General features: G+C 39.0%; 1 protein-coding gene across 1 annotated transcript in view; it reads right to left on the reverse strand.

Annotated features, from left to right (window-relative positions):
• The window catches only part of LOC102812179 (adenylate kinase isoenzyme 5-like), a 442,715-nt gene that overhangs the window by 121,866 nt on the left and 303,007 nt on the right, over positions 1-17,842 (reverse strand). The gene's annotated exons all lie outside the window — the stretch shown is intronic.

Consider the following 17,842-nt stretch of genomic DNA (forward strand, 5'->3'; position numbering starts at 1 on the left):
GTTGTAGGACTTAGCTCGCAGCTTCATTGTTGTTTTTCCCTCACTTCCCCTAATTGGTGATGAATGTGGTCACCAATCAGAGCATGTATTCCCATTGAGTCTTATTCTTAGAAGGGGGTTTGCACTGAGGGGACCTGACCCTTGGCTTGATGTCTCCTGGGTGAGCAACTTGCTTGTTCTGGTAGTAATCAGTCATATTGCCATTACTGTTTTGTATTTTTCCTGTCAGCCTTTCTTTCAAGAAGTAGCTTCTGTTCTTCTAGCCACTCCAGGGTGGTCTGGAGGTGGCTGTGTGCCATGGAGTTGGTTCCGACTCATAGTGATCCTGTACAGGGTTTCCAAGGCTGTAAATTTTTACGGGAGCAAAATGCCTCATCTTCCTCCCACAGAACAGCTGGTAGTTTTGAACTGTTGACCTTGCAGTTCGCAGCCCAATTAGTAACCACTATGCTACCAGAGCTCCTCCAGGCTGGTCTATGTGTCCTTTAAAGTAGAAATTTCCTAGCTCAGAATGCATAATACAGATTTTTAATGTGTCTTTCTCCAATCCTGATGCCAATGTTCTTCACATAATCCTGTTCTCAGATTATCTGCTCAATTTGCAGAGTGAATAAGTATGGTGAAAGAATACAACCATCGGGCACACCTTTCTTGATTTTAAACCATTCAGTGTTCCCTAGTTCTGTTCAAACAACTGTTGCTAGGTCTATATACAGGTTCCTCAGGATCACGATTAAATGTTCTAGAATATCCATTCTTCACCATGTTATACATATCCTGTCATGATCCACACAATAGAAAGCCTTGCAAAGTCAATAAAGCCCAGGTAAATATCTTTTTGTTGTTCTCTGCTTTCAGCCAAGCTCCATTTGACGTCATTCCATGTCCCTGTCTGAATCTGGCTTGAACATCTCGTGATTCCTTGTCAATTACTGTTGCAGTTATTTAAAAATTATTTTTAGCAAAATTTCACTTGCATATGATATTAATGATATTGCCCAATAATTTCTGCATTATTTGAGTCTCCTCTCTTTGGTATGGGCACAAATATGGATCTCTTTAAATCAGTTGGCAATGTAGCTATGTTCCAGATTTATTGGCAAAGATTTGTGAGTACCTCTAGTACTATACCAGTTTGTTGAAGGATTTCAATTTGTATTCCATCAATTCCCAGAGCCGTGTTCATTGCCAATGTTTTCATTATATCCTGAGCTCTTCTTTCAGTACCATTGGCTCTTGATCACATGTTTCCACTTGAAATGGTTCAACATCAACTTTTTTTTTGGTACAGTAATTCTGTGTATTCCTTCTATCTTCTTTTGATACTTTCTGCATTATTCAATATTTTGTCAATAGAGTCCTTCAATATTTCAAGTTGAGACCTGAATTTTTTTTCTTCACCACTTCTTTCTGCTTGAGAAATGCTGAATGTGTTCTTCTCGTTTGTTTTTCTAACTCCAAGTTTTGCACAATTCATTGTAATATTTGACTTAGTCTTCTTGACCTACCATTTGGAATGTTCTGTTTGGCTCTTTTATTTCCTCCTTTCTTCCATTTGCTTTAGCATCTTTACTTTGGAGAGCACATTTCAGAGTCTCTTCTGACAATATTCTGGTGCTATTCACAGTGTTTTAATATTAAATATTCTGGTGCTATTTCTTAGTGTTCCATGGATACTTATAAAGTTTTCAGTGGCTAAACATTCTTTCTAGTCTATCATAGTCTGGAAGCTTAGCTGAAACCTGTTCACCATGGGTAACCTGCTGGTATTTGAAGTATCAATGGCATAGGTTCCAGCAGCACAGCAACAAGAAAGCCACCACAGTATGACAGCCTTTTGATATGTTGACACTACACCTGCTCAGACCTTGGTCACCTGTTAAGATTGAATTGTGCAGGTAAGTCTTGTGAATGCAATGAGACATACATACTTTTCCAAGGTATTAAACTCAATGTTGGGGGATATGAAATGAGATATTAAATCCTTAGAAAAAAACTAATAGAGGTGGTACAAATATGCTATTACTGTGTTCTGTTCAGTCAGTTCCGACTCATTGCAACCCTGTACAGGGTTTCCAAGAGTGGCTTGTGGGTTTGAATTGCCAACGGCAAGTTACCAGCCCAGGGCTTATCCTATAATGCAATACCAGTGCTTAATATAAATATATACATGCTTTTATGTCATTTATGAGTCACCCAGACAGAGTCTGCAAAGATGTGACTAACATTGGTGATGGTGGGGAAAGCTGCATTCAACTCAGTAACACAACAAAACAAATTCAGGTTGCTACATCTTTCAAAGTACTGATGCTGTCTATAGGATTTTACTTTGGTAATTGATGGAGAAAAACATAGACTCTTACATTCAGATCCTCAAAGTAGGATGAAGGCTTTAATAGAGGAAATTGTAGATTTGGACCCCGGATGTGTTTTGATAGCTAGTCTTTATTGTCTAGTCAACCCAAAACCATGCAGAGAGCAAAATAAATTCATATCCAATGTTATTTCCCTGAAAGAAATAAGGAAATACTGTTTTTGCAATGCTGGATTCTGATATTATTATTTGTAGGCAGAGTAGTTAATTGGTTTATGTATGTGTTTTCTTTTATGGACTTATTGTTGTTAGGGTATGGTGCCAGGAGGAAATAATTGTTGTTAAGTGCTGTCAAGTTGATTCCCAATCATAGTGACCCTGTATAGGGTTTCCCAGAAGCAGCTGGCGAGCTTTAATCACTAATCTTGCAGTTCAAACGGACTTTGCAGTTCAGTGCATTAACCCGTAGCACCACACCAGGATTACAGGAGGAAATTAATGGGAGAAAAATCAGGAACAGATTGGGTAGGTTATGGACAAGATATAGAAACTTTGTCAGACAGGCAGGATATAAACAAGATGGGGAAAATAGCTCTTGTAAATCCAGAACTCTGCTGCGTTAGCTAACCCTTTCTCCTTATTCAGCTACCCAATGGAGTTTGTTAACCTTCAGTTATCTCAAGCTATCCATTAACATCCCTCTTAACCAGTTTTGGCACAGGTTCAAAACACTGCTTGAGGACCCCAGCATGGCATCACCAGGGCAGACCTGGTTCTTGAACCAATGTCCTGACAGAAGGGCTGTGTGGACAGATGTGTGTGGACAGCTATGCCAAGTACTACCAACACCTCTGCAATGTACTCCATCAAGGACGCCAGATGCACATGCAGCATGGGAAAAGAGAAACAAGGAAACAGCATATGGAAATGGAAATACACAAACTGAAAAAGCCCGCCTCTTTTTTGAAATCAGGAGGAAATGAATCTGAAGCTTTCTTCCTCACTATATAAATCCCTGGACTGTGACCACAAGGAGAGATATGACTGTCTGTGTCATGTCTCTACTGAAGAAAACTTTGCTCTCTTTCCTGCAGGCATTCTCACATTAATAAATCTCTTTAATAGTATATTTTATGATTTTCTAGTCTTCTGTAGCCCGACCAGTATTAATCGTCCCCTGAAGATACGTATGCTAATTCCTTAAATTATTGAATTTTACGTGGAGAAAGAGAGGTCAAAATAGAACAACTCAGAATCACATATGGGTTCACAAATGATATTATGTTAAATCACATTGTGTGCTCCAAGTTATTGGAACAATTTCATATGGTATGGTCACAAACAGATTACATCAAAAGAAGGAACGGCTACACTCTTTAAGTAAGGAGCTCTAGTAGCGTAGTGGTTACGAATCGGGCTACAAACCTCAAGGACAGCAGTTCGAAACTACCAGCTGTTCCGCGTGAGAAAGATAAGGATTTCTGCTTTGGTAAAGATTTACAGCCTCGGAAACCCTGTACAAGGTCGTTATGAGTCAGAACCGACTCCACATCACACAGCCAGCTATACTCTTTAAGTAAGGAGCTCTGGTAGTATAGTGGTTACGAATCGGGCTGCAAACCTCAAGGTCAGCAGTTCGAAACGACCAACTGTTCTGCGTGAGAAAGATGAAGCTTTCTGCTCCCGTAAAGACTTACAACCTAGGAAACCATGTACAGAGTTGCTGAGTTGGAACTGACTCCACAGTACGTAACCACCATACTCTTTAAGTGGAGTCCTGGTGTGGTGCTGTGGGTTAATGCGCTGGACTTCAAAGTCGGTTTGAACCACAAGGTCGGTGGTTCAAATTCATCAGCCGTTCCTAGGAAGCCCTAAATACCCTATATAGGGTCGCTATGAGTTGGAACTGACTCAATGGCACTTAACAACAACAACAACAACTACTCTTTAAAGTGTTCAAGACCAAAGATGTCAGTTTGAAGACAAGGTGTGCCTGCCCAAAGACACTGTATTTTCGATATCTTCATATGCATGTGAAAGTTGGACAATGAATAAGTAAAACCATAGAAGAATTGATGCATTTGAGTTATGGTGTTGAGGAATATTAAAAGTACTATGGACTGCTAGAAAAACATACAAATTCATGTTGAAAAAAAGTATAGTCAGAATGCTTCTTAGAATCCAGGATAGTGATACTTCATCTCTCATACTTCATATGTATTATCGGGAGGGCCCAGTCTCTGGAGAAGTACATCATGCGTGGAAAAGTGGACATTGGTGAAAAATAGGAAGACTCTCAATGAGATGAACGGGCACAGTGACAGTAGAAATGAACTCAAGCTTTACAAAGATACTCAGGATGGGCAGGTGTTTTGTTTTTTTGTGTGTAAGGCTACTATGAGTTGGAATCGACTCGACAGCACCTAACAACAACAACAACATACTATGGTGGTTGTGTGTTGTCATGATGCTGGAAACTATACCATTAGTATTTTAAATACCAGCAGGGTCACCCATGGTGGACAGGTTTCAGCTGAGCTTTCAGTCCAAGACACACTAGGCAGACGACTTCTGAATGTTGAGCAACTGAAAACCTTATGAATAGGAGTGGAACACTGTCAGATAGCACTATAATACTGAATATTGAAACATGATGACTAGCACCAGAATACTGTCACATATACTGCTGGAACACTGAGGATGGCACAGCCCCTCAGGTTGTGGAAAGTATTCAAGACAGGACTGGGGAAGGGCTACCCTACCTCCTCAAAGTAGAGTTGACTATGATGATACAAATGGAATAAAGCTTTCAGGACCTTCATTTGCTGATGGGGAAACCTCAAAATGAGGAGAAACAACTGTCAACATCCATTAATAATCAGATCATGGAAGGTATGAAGTATGAATCACAGAAAATTGGAAATTGTTGAAAAAGAAATGGAATACACAAATAGCGATATCATTGGCATTAATGAGCTGAAATGGACTAGTATTGGTCATTTTGAATCTGAAAATCATATGGTTTACTCTACCAGGAATGACAAATTAAAGAGGAGTGGTGTTGTATTCATCATCAGAAAGAACATTTTAAGATCTATCTTGAAGTATAGTGCTGTCTGTGATAGGATAATATCCATATGCCTCCAAGGAAGATCAGTTAATACTACTATTATTCAAATTACAGACCACCCACTAAAGCCAGTGATAATGAAACTGAAGAATTCTACCGACTTCTTCAGTCTAAAATTGATCAACATGCAGTCAAGTAGTATTGATAATTATTGGTGATTCAAATTCAAAGATTGGAAACACGGACGAAGGATCAGTAGTTGGAAAATATGGCCTTGGTGATAGACATAACGCTCAAGATTGCATGATAGAATTTTGCCAAATCAATGACTTATTCATTATAAATACCTTTTAAAAACTGTTGATTGAAATGCCAAGATTGGAAACAGAGAAAGGATCAGGAGTTGGAAAATACAGCCTTAGTGTTAGACATGATGCTGGAGATTGCAGGATAGATATTTGCCAAATCAATGATTTATTCATTGCAAATACCTTTTTAAAATAACATAAAAGACCACTATATACATGGACCTCACCAAATATAATACACAGAAATCAAATTGATTATATCTTTGGGAAGAGACAGTGGAAAAGCTCCAAATCATCAGCCAAAAGAAGGCAAGGGACAGACTGTGGAACAGACCATCATGTCCATATGCTGAAGCAGAAGAAGATTAAAGCAAGTCCATGAGAGCCAAAATATGACCTTGAACACATCCCACTTGAATTTACAGATCATCTCTAGAACATAGCTGATGCTTTAAACACTAATGACTGAAAACCAGAAGAGCTGTGGGATGACATCAAGAGCATTATTCAGAGAGAAAGCAAAAGGTCATTAAGAAGACAAGAATTAATGAAAAAGTAAAAATGGATGTCAGAAGAGACTGAAAATTTCTCTCCAGCATAGTGATACTAAAACAAATGGAAGAAAAGAGTTGAACAGAAAATTTAAAAGGGAAGCTCAAGAAAAAAAAGTTAAATATTATAATTAAATGTGCAAAGACCTGGAGTTAGAAAACCAAAAGATAAGAACACACTCAGCATTTCTCAATCTGAAAGGACTGAAGAAAAAAAATCCTTCAATATTGAAGGATTGTTGTTGTTGTTGTTAAGTGTCGTCGAGTCGGTTCTGACCCATAGAGACCCTGAACAGGGTTTCCGTGGCTGTAAATCTTTACGGGAGCAGAAAGCCTCATCTTTCTCCCGCGGAGCAGCTGGTAGTTTTGAACTGCTGATCTTGCAGTTCGCAGCCCGATTCGTAACCACTACGCTACCAGAGCTCCTTATTGAAGGATTATATGGGTAAATTATTAAATGATACAGAATGCATCAAAAGAAGATGGAATGACTTCAGAACAAACCTCCTCTAAGACTGAAACTCAAAGGGAACACATGATCAGGCATATAAGCTTGCTGGCAACCACACTGGTCCACAGGTGGAAGAGGGGGAAAGGCAGCAATGAAGAAATGGGCTGAATTCAACTATGGTCCATAAACTGACGTTGACCTGGAGATGAGTGAAAAAAGAGGTAGGGCTGGTTTGGTTTGTCCAAAGTGTGGTGAACGTAAAGAGGACTTAAAATTATTACTGATGAAGATCAAAGACTGCAGCCTTTAGTATGGGTTGCACTTCAATGTAAAGAAAACAAAAATCCTTACAACTGGACCAGTAAATAACATCATGATAAATGGAGAAAAGATAGACATTGTCAAAGACTTCATGTTATTTGAAACCATTATCAACACTCATGGAAACAACCGTCAAGAAATCAAATGACATATTGCACTGAGGAAATTTGCTGCACAAGACCTCTTTAAAGTGTTCAAGAGCAAAGATGTCAGTATGAGGACTAAGGTCCTGGTGTGGCGCTGTGGGTTAATGCACCAGACTGCAAAGCCGTTTAAACTGCAAAGTTGGTGGTTCAAGCTTACCAGCTGCTCCTCGGCAACCCTATATAGGGTTGCTATGGGTCAGAACTGACTCAAGGGCACTTAACAACAACAACAACAACAACAACCCAAGCTATGGTATTTTGAATAGCCTCATTTGCATGAGAAAGTTCAACAATGAATAAGGAAGACCACAGAAGAATTGATACATTTGAGTTATGGCGTTGGAGGAGAATATTTAAAGTATCATGGATTGCCAAAAGAACAAATTTGTGTTGGAAGAAATAAAGCTAATGAATGCTCCTTAGAAGCTAGAATAGTGAGACTTTGCCTCTCATACTTTGAACATATTATCAAAAGGGACTAGTACCTGGAGAAATAATCATGTTTGTTGAAGTGGAGGGTCAGCAAAAAACCCCAACAAAATGAAGGACACCCCCTCCCCCATATAGACGGATTGTCACAGTGGCACCAGCAATGGGCACAAGTGTAACAACAACTGTGAGGCTGACACAGGACCATTCAATGTTAGGTTTTGTTGTGTATAGTGTCGCTATGAGTTGGAACCGACTTGAGCGGATGTAACCACAACAACAACATTTTAAATAGCAGCTTTGAAAGTATTTTCACAGACATGCTATTTCACTATAGCCCTGTGGATGAGGCATGGCATATTTGAGACAGTGCAGAGCTGCCACTGGATGGGGACATGCCTGAGCTTCCGTTGCTGCCAAGAAGTGGAGCTGAATAGTGAAGTACTAGTACGAATGCGTGCTCCCTTAACAGCATCCACTCACTGTTATGGGAGGTGTACCTCCTTAATTAGATATTATTGAGTTTTAAAAATTGGGGGTGGGGATCATGAAATGAAATTAGGTCAGCAGTTCAAACCCACCAGCGGCTCCTCGGAAGCCTTGCACAGGGTCACTATGAGTCTGAATTGATTAAATGGCATTTAACAATAATAACAAGAAGGAGAAAAGAGTAGGTAATTTTCAAGGTATCTTCATAGTTCAAAGTAGCTTGATTTGTATTATGCAGGCTACAGAGTATAGCTTCAGATAGGATTATGAGACAAAGGCTTTATTTGACAAGAACGTATTGCAGCAAAATTGAATATGTTGCCCTGCAATTCTTAGTCAAATGCTGCAAAGAAATACTCCCTCCTCTTCTGACACTGAAGCACAGAAACCAGTTGTAAAATGAAAAAAAATTAATTTCAGAAGTTTCCTAGTGTCTGAGAAAATGTGAGAAGCAGTCTCTTCTAATTTATTTTTATGTCAATTAATACTAAGCAGATAACCCCAAATTCTAAAAGGATCATGAATCATGAAAGTCTAGCACATTATGATTTTTTCTAGGCCTAATTGGTTTAGTAACTCTATCTCTGATGGGTATATAAATCGAACATAAAAATGTTCTGCACACAGAAATGTATACAGCACTGTTCCTTGAAGCACTTTTCACAATTGCCAAAAGGTACAAACAATCCAAGCATTCATCAACAGAGAAATGAATAAGTATAAACGGCTGTAGACATGCAATAGAATATGTGGTATAATGAATTATCTAATGTATTTTCTAGCCATAGTTGTAACACCCACCAAACAACATTTCTGCTGTCTTGGCAAAGTAGACTAATTGCAAAAAGTTGGAATTCTAGTATAGGTATAAAATGAACCGTCTCAGAAGCAGGAGTGGGGGAGAGGGGAATCTCACTACCATCAAAGAAGAAGAGCCAGGAGTGAAGTGTGTCTTTTGGACTCTGAGATTCCTGTGCACTTAATCTCAGCCAGGGACATAGAGCTGTGACACTGGAGGAATGGCAGACGGAGCAGCAGCAACAGAATCAAGAACCAGAGGACAGCTTCCTGGTTTGATGGAGCAAGTAAAGCTGGGCAGGAAGCTTGCTGGCCCAGTGCCTTCAGGCACATAAGTTGGAGAACCAGGTTTGACCCATGCCTGTGTCTAGAGCCAAGTGCCTTTAAGCTGAGGCTTATGGTGGAGTGGTGTGTGGTGTGGACATTTATCAGCAGTTGACTGTAACAACTGTGCCCTGAGCATTTCTAACCCCGAATTTGTAATCTGTAAACTTCCCTAATAAACCCCATAACTCTGAGTATGGTATCTGTGTTCTGTGTGGTCATTGCAATGAATTCTGAAACCCAGCTGACTAGAGAGGGCTGTGGGAGGAATGGTCAGTAACAAATTGTTACAGTATACTGCTCAGTCACAAAGATCAAGTGAAGTCCTCATGCATGTTGCAACATAAATGAATCTTGACAATATTATGCTGAGTGAAATAGATTAGTCACAAAAGATAAATACTGTATGATTTAACTTAAGTGAAATAGGCAGAGATAAAAGTTTATTAGTGATTATCAGGGGTGTAATGAAAGAAGACTGAGTATTCTGTTAATTTGGAAAGAGATAATGATGGTAGTTATTCAACATGATGAACATAATCAACGTCACTGAATTTTAAATGTAAAAGATGTTGAATTGAGAAATATTTTGTCATATGAGAGGGTTTCGAAACGTTTATGGCAAAATTCCATTATCTTTTAATTCTATTTTTCCATAAACTTTTTGAATTTCTCTAATAGTCTAAGCACTAGACTGCTAATCACAAGGTCTGCAGCTCAAACCTACCAGCTGCTCCTTGGAAACAGGGTTGCTATGGAACAGACTTGAATTCACTTAACAATAAAAACAGTATATATTTTTTAGTACAATAAGAAGACTTAAAGAAAAAAAAGAAACAACTTTCTACAGTTCTTGGAAGTGTTTTTCATTGAGGAAAAGGAGAATCTTAATAGAACATTTGGAAAAGAAAAAAAGAAGAAAAGGAAAAATGACTGAAAAGATAGTCTATTTCCTTAATTATGTCATTTGAAAATGAGTTTTTTTTTTCTTTTTCGAATTCTTTCTTTACACCTATTCAAAAACAGCAAAATACCTCATACATAAACAATTTAAAAAATGAGTACTGGAACTGAGCTACAGGTAGCATTTAGGATGTTTTCAACTGGCATGCTCTCATATCAGCCTCAGAAAAATACTAGGATATAGGCATGCTTTATAGTTCCAATTTTTCAGACGAAGCTCAGGTTCCAAAAGCTTACACGACTTGTGCTGGAGGCCCCAGCTTGTCAGCCTTCTTGATTGCTTTAATTGCTACCCTAGTTAGTGTGTGATGACCCGTCTGTGTACAAAGTGCAGGAGGACAGAGTGTAGTGAACAAGGAGAGACACTTGTTACAAATGCTCATGACTTCATATGACTAGAAATGAAGATGGATTCATTTGCTGAAAGATGACTGCAAGCAATTATGCTTATCAAGTCGTTAAATGGTAATATTCTCAAATTTTCTTGGTTAACTGTGAATGAACTTTTAAACTCATTCAGATTTTCAGAAAATGATTTTTAAAACTACATTTTATCAGAATAGAAAAGGGAGACTCATCCTTGAGAAATGTTTTGAGTGTTTACAGTTCTTTTTCTAAAACACTCTTTTATTTACAGTAAAGGGCCACTGGCAAAAAATGAATGGGAAGTGGTATGTAATTTAGTTACACCCAAGAATTTATTCTACAGCAAGCCCTATTTCTGTTTCATTGAAGTACACACAATTACAGGTCTGTTTACTGTGGAAGCCCTTGTATAATTGAGTAAACAAGGAAGAAAAAATATAGGGGAAGCTAGGCTAACCTTTCCTCAGTCTTATTAAATTGCAGGCTCTTTACATGAATTTCTTTAAGCAGTGGTTTGTAGATCTAGTTCTCTAAGAAGAATGGTTATTTTCTTCTTTCATGAATAAATTGAAATGTTGGTGTCTCTAAAAGGATTTTTTTTTTTAACAGAGAATTTTTTTTTTCTGTACTGTTTTCCTATAAATTTGTTTTCATCATCTGAAAAATGTGTCTAACTCACCTCATTGTCAAAGATCATGTTAAGAAACACTTTGGGATCATATGTCAAATGCCTAGTTTAACTCAACTGCTGGTTTGAAGAAAGGGGCAGTTTCCTTTCTGATTTCTTCTCATGTAAAGTTAATGTTGGTCATGAAATTACATCTTACTAGAGTCTTAATCAAAGATGGTTATTTGACATTTACTTCCCAGTTTTCTCACTCCTTGTAAAACAGAAATAAAATGGCATAGTTTAGCATCAGTCGTTGGAAGCTTCATAGTGTCTAGTACTTTTCTTAGGTGCTATGAGGATACAGGGTCTGTATCAAACACTTTTAGCAAAATGGAAAACTAATTACTAGCATGAAATGTACTTATATGAGCTCAGACTCCTGGTGTGGCGATGTAGGGTAAGCACTGGACTGTTAACCTCAAGGTTGGTGATTCAAACCCACCAGCCACTCCTTGGAAATGCTATACAGGGTCACTATGAGTTGGAAGCAACTCGACAGTACTTAAACACCAACAACATATACGTGCTCATGTGTCTTCAAATATAAAATCATGAGCTAAGGAGTCTTCTGTAGTTCCCATCATCTGTCTTTAAAAAGGAGTACAATTGTGGGAAAGTAAGCTCTGGTGTGACACTGTGGATTTATGTGCTGGACTGCAAAGTCTGTTTGAACCACAAGGTCGGTGGTTCAAGCTCACCAGCCACTCCTCGGAAACGCTATACAGGGTTGGAACTGGCTCGACGACATTTGAAAACAACAACAACAACAAAGCCTTGTTGAGTGAGCAGGTTCAGGAATCAAGGGTCTTTGACAGCCCCTTCTCAATTATTCTTACTTCTTAATTCCTGTGCTGATCACAGGTGTGTTCTAAAACTCTCACTGCAGTCTGCAGCATTTCTTGTTTATCTTTATCAGAGATGCAGCTAATGCCTTTCCATGGACTACTCCTAAATCTATGGTCTAGCTCTGACCTTGCTCCCACTTCTACTTCAATTATTACTTGACCTGAACATCTGTGTTTAATTCTCTCAGGTTCAAGAGAGGGTGAGTGGGACAGCGTTAGTTAGTGGCCGTGGAACACAAAGCAAATGTGGAACTAAAGATGATATTCAGGCTGGATTTGGGAATGAAAGAAGCAGGTCAAATGAAGTATTCTTCAACTAGGAATAATTTCCAGGTCTGAGGTGATGGGGCTCTACTTAGAACCCACAAGTCTGAGGAAGGGCTCAGGAAGAGGAAGTCTAGGGGCTGAGACTGCTGAGTAGTTGCTATCTACAACTACTAGCTACAGCTTTTATAAAATTCTTTCTGTTCTGCCCATGCAAGTTCAGATAAACGCTATATCAGATAAGTGAGTCTATTAATTTTCTCAGAACTTGACTTGTTTACTCTAGTCTCTAGATCTTTGCTTACGGTGGTATTTTCCCTGCCTGGAATGCCTTTCCCTTTGCCCTGAGTTGGTTTACTTTGTGCCTTTCCTTCAATCCTTCTCTTTCCCGAGCCTTCTTTTGTCATTGCCCCATCACAGAACTCCCATTAGACTTAAAATTTGTATCAGTCATTTGGCCCAGAGCATGTGTAAGCAGCATCAAGTACAGGTATCATATTTTGATTACCTGCTGTGTGCCAAGCACAGTGCTTGGCATTTCATATCGATAATACAAAGAAGTGTAGAACATAAGGAAGAAAGGTCTAAATGCCTAAGAGCCATAACAGTTCAATCCTGGAAGGGTTAATTTGAAACCCAGAGTACTTCCTAGCACCAGAGGAATTTAAGAAGATGCAGAGCAACTGCCTGCCAAGGAAGAGATTTTTGGAACTGTAGGAGATTTTGTTGCTGCTGTTATATGCTGTCGAGTCAGTTCTGACTCATAGTGATCCTGTATAGGGTTTCCAAGGAGTGATTGGTAGGTTTGAACTGCCAACCATGTAGTTAGCAGTTCAGTGTTTACCAAACCTATTGCTGTGGCTAGCTGTCCAGTGTTTATCCTATAGCACCACACCAGCCTAAATCAATTTATGGTGGTGACCTCATGTGTTACAGGGTAGATCTGCTACAAAGCATTTCCTTGGCTATAATATTTACAGAGGCATATTACCAGATGTTTCTTTCATGTTGTTACTGAGTGGGTTTGAATCTACAACCTTTAGGGTTAACACACAAGCACAAGCTGCACCACCCAAGGACCTAGGACTATATGTCCTCTAAAGAAGGTCCCACAGCTAATATCCTATTTATCCAATCAACAAATCAACAAATATTTAATGAACTGAGAAAGACAGAATAAAGTATCCTATCCCAAAGATGCCCACGTTTAAATCTACAGAAATTGTGAACACATAGCATAAGTGAATTGCAGATGTGATTAAGCTAAGGACGTTGAGATGGAGATATTGTCCTGGATTGTCATGATGGACTCAATGCAACCATAGGGTCCTTATAAGAGGGGCACAAGGGAATTAGAGCCAGAGAAGGAGTTGTGACAGAGAAGCAGAGGTTGGAGTGATTCTACAACACAGTCTCCTCCCCTAAATCCTCCAGAAAGAACACAATCCTATCAGCACGTTGATTTTAACCCCGTGAAGTAAGTTTGGACTTCTGGTCTCTAGAACTATAAAAGAATCAACCTGTGTTACTTTTTCCCCCCAAGTTTGAGGTAATTTGTTATAGCAACAATAAGACAATAATGCAAGCTCCCTTACTATATACCATGAGGTGTTCTAGGGACTGGGATATAACTGTGAAGAAATAGTTTTGATGCATTGAATATCATACGTATTTGAGTACTAAAGCAAAAATCTACAAACAATGGAAACCTTTGTTGTTGTTGTTAGGTACCTTCCAGTTGGTTCAGACTCATAGCAACCCTATGCAGAAAGGAATGAAACACTGCCTGGTCCTGTGCCATCCTCACAATTGTTGTTATGCTTGAGTCCACTGATGACAATATTCTGGTGCTATTCATAATGTTCTCGACTTCTGGCACTATATCTGACAATGTTCTGCTGCTGTCCACAAGGTTTTCAGTGGCTAAATATTCCACATCTCCTTCTTCCTAGTCTGTCTTAGTCTCTGGAAGTTCTGCTGAAACCTGTTTCCACTGGTAACACTGCAGGTATTTAAAATACTGGTGGCAAAGCTTCTAGCATCACAGCAACACACAAGCCACCACAAGCTGACAGACAAATGGAAACTTTTATACAAACAAAATCTCATCTGAAGAATAGAGTTTATTTATCTGTTGTAGGTATTAGAAGGTGATATGAGATATTGGAGCCCAGCTAGTGTTCTCCCTTGTTCTTCTGAAACCTCCTTTGGTAGACACTCTTAGCTGCTTACTCAACAGCCTTCCTCTTTTTTTTTTTTCCATGCAGAGTCCACCTCCCTTTTTGAAGGCTGAAAGTGCCAGATACTTGCTTTTCTCATCCTTATATGCAGCACAAGGGTATGTGCATGTAACCAAAACTAGGTTAAGAGGATGTGAGGAACAATTTTTAAGGGGCTTTGGAGGAAAGTTTTTCTCTCTGTTAAATGGGAGAATCAGTCCCATTTACCTATTCTGGTTTTACAAATGGTTATGCAAAGATGCAATGTTTGAAGTCACCACTCCCATCTTGCAAACATAAGGAGGGCAGAAAGTATATATGGAAGAAGTCTGGGCCTTTACTGACCTTCTGGAACTATTTGATCCAAACCTGGAACCATCTTCCTTTGGACTTGTAGGTAAGGAACAAAAAAACATTATTAATTGTTCAATTATTAATTGTTCAAGCCAATTTTAGTTAGGTATTTTTACTTGCAGATAAAAGCAACCTGACTAAATCCTGTTGAATTTAGCCCAAACTAAAAAAAAATGATTTCTTAGATTATTTGGGTGAATAAAGGTACAAGGCTATAAGATTGTTTTTTTGCCTAAAAGCACTTTCTGGTAATTTATTAAATGAGTTATTAAGAGCTAAAAATATGTAGAATCAAGAATTGAAAATCAGCATTTAAAAAAAAAAACTTTTGGAGGATCCCAATTCAGTATTTTCTTAAGACTCTATTTGCTGGACAAGGCCTGGTGAGGTTCAATGCGCCTATAGAGAAAGGACACAGGAAACTGGCAATCACAATTTTCAGGAAGGATGCTTTGTTCCCAGTGTTGAGTCAGTATTGCCTTGGGTTGCACATGGCTATTCCATTGCTGCTATTCTTGCTTTTTAATGATAAATTATGATTATGTTCATTATTATCAATATAATTTATTATAGGTTGTTTAGTTAATGCTATCCTGTGTGGTGAGACTTCTTTTCACGACAGGCTTTGAGGCTACACTGAAAGGTCCTCAAGATTGATGGGCTCAAATGTGGCAACAACTGTGAGGTTGGCCCAGGACTGGGCAGTGTTTCGCTCTGTTGTACACAGAGTCGCTACGAGTTGGTACCAACTCAATGGCACCTAACAACACCAACAAGATCTATGGGTCACAGATAAGGCATCCTGAGTACACCAGTTACAGAAGGTACATCTGTATCTAATTTCCCCTCTCCCTCCACCCCTCAGTCTTCATGCTCTGGTGCAATAAAGGTCTGTGCTATTTCAAAGTCAGTTTTCCCAGGGAAAAGTGGGAACAAGTGAGTTAAGTGGACAAGGGGAACAATACAAAAGCATTTTAGTGCATTCTAAACCCTGAACTAATGTTTCTACATCTTAGTACAGTGGTTACAATAATAAGAACACTTTCTGAGTATTACATCTCATTTAATTTGCCCACCACCACAGTTTACTAAAGGAGGTGTTATCACCCCCATTTTACATACGGGAACCGGGTCTTAGGCCTTATAAAATGTGCCTGAGTCACACAGCTATAAAGTGCAAGAGTCAGGATTCACACTCAGATCTATAGGGTTCTAAGACATGGGCACCAATGTTTAAAAATACATTTTCTAAATGTGTGATTATGATCATTCAAAATCATGAAAACAAATGATTTGTGCTTGTATCTATATTGAAAATTTCTCTGAAAATTAAAAAAAGAATTATGCTGGAATTCCCACATATATAAACTAAACAATTTGTCAAATAATTATTTTTGTTGAAATAATTGCGGCTATGTATCCTAAGGAGCCCATGTGTTAACATGGTTCAGCCCTTGGCTGTGAACGGGAATGTCGGTGATTAGAAGAATCAAAGATTTGAATTCCCAAGCCCCAAACTGTTCTATGGGAGAAAGAAGTAGCAGTTTACTATAAAAATTTACAGCCTTGGAAACACTACAGGACAGTTCTACTCAGTCGTACAGGGTTGCTGTGAGTTGGAATCTAATAGAAGGCAACAGGAGGTGCAGATGCGACTAGGGTGTGGAGGGTAAATACTGATCCTACAAAGACACCTAAGTGAAATTTCTAGTCCCGAGCCTCAAATGTATTTTGCCTTTCCCCCTCCCCCCTTTTTTGAATACAGTAGGTGCTCAAGGGTTGTTGACAAAGGGAAGTGTCCTTTATTGAGCTCCTTCCAGGCACAAAACAGATGTTTTCACAGATATTTTTGTTACTAATTATACTAATACCATCAAGGTAGGTATTAATCCATTTTATAAGTGAGAAAACTAAGGCTCAGAATATTTAATAGCTTTACCTCCCTTAAGTAAATGGAAAGGCTAATTGGTAATTGTTGCTGTTTTTTATATGATGTTAGTCCTTTTCTATACCATTTAACTTATGGTTGTTGTTGTTGTTAGGTGCCATCGAGTTGGCACTGACTCATAGCGACCTTATGCACAGCAGAATGAAACAATGTCCAATCCTGGGCCAAACTCACTACTGTTGCCACACTTGAGTCCATCAATGCTGTCACCTGGCCAATCCATCTCGCTGGGGGTCTTCCTCTTTTTCTCTGACCCTCCATCTTTCTAACATGATATCCTTCTCCAGCGACTGTTCCCTCCTGACAATATGTCCAAAGTATGATAGATCAATGGTAAAACCAGTCTCAAATTTTCACTCATCTCTGTTCCCATAACCTTTCCAATGACTTTGCAGATCCTCTCATTGAGAGGTGGAACTTTCCCCACACCCTTGGATTTGTGACAGCTGTCTTGCTTCAGCTAACAGAATGAAGAAGTGTGGTGTGCCAATTCCAAGGCTATGCTTTGAGAGCACTGTGTTTTTGCATTTTTTCCCTGGGACCTGTGTCACTGCCATGAAGACAAGCCAGGGTTAGCCTGCTTGTGGATGAGAGATCATGTGGAGCCGAGTTCATTCATGTCATCCCAGCTAAGGTCATCCTAGACTAGCCAGTCCCTGGCTATTTCTAGAGAAACAAAATCTCACTGCTCTCTAGTCGATTCTGAGTCACAGGAATCCTATAGTACAGGATAGAACTGCTCCATAGGGTTTCAGAGACTGTAAATCTTTATGGAGCAGACAGCCTCATCTGGCTCCTAAAGAGTAGTTGGTGGGTTTTGAACCAACAACCTTGCAGTTAGCAGCCTATCACTTAACCCACTATGCCATCAGGACTTCCAGAGAAACAGAACCAGTATGTATATTCAGACAGTGGGGGAACCTATATATACACTCAGATAGTGGGAGAAAACTGTGTATGTGTATATATATATATATATATATATATATATATATATATATATATATATATA

Source organism: Chrysochloris asiatica, unplaced genomic scaffold (genome assembly GCF_000296735.1).
Source record: "Chrysochloris asiatica unplaced genomic scaffold, ChrAsi1.0 scaffold00002, whole genome shotgun sequence".
Taxonomy (NCBI): Eukaryota; Metazoa; Chordata; class Mammalia; order Afrosoricida; family Chrysochloridae; genus Chrysochloris; species Chrysochloris asiatica.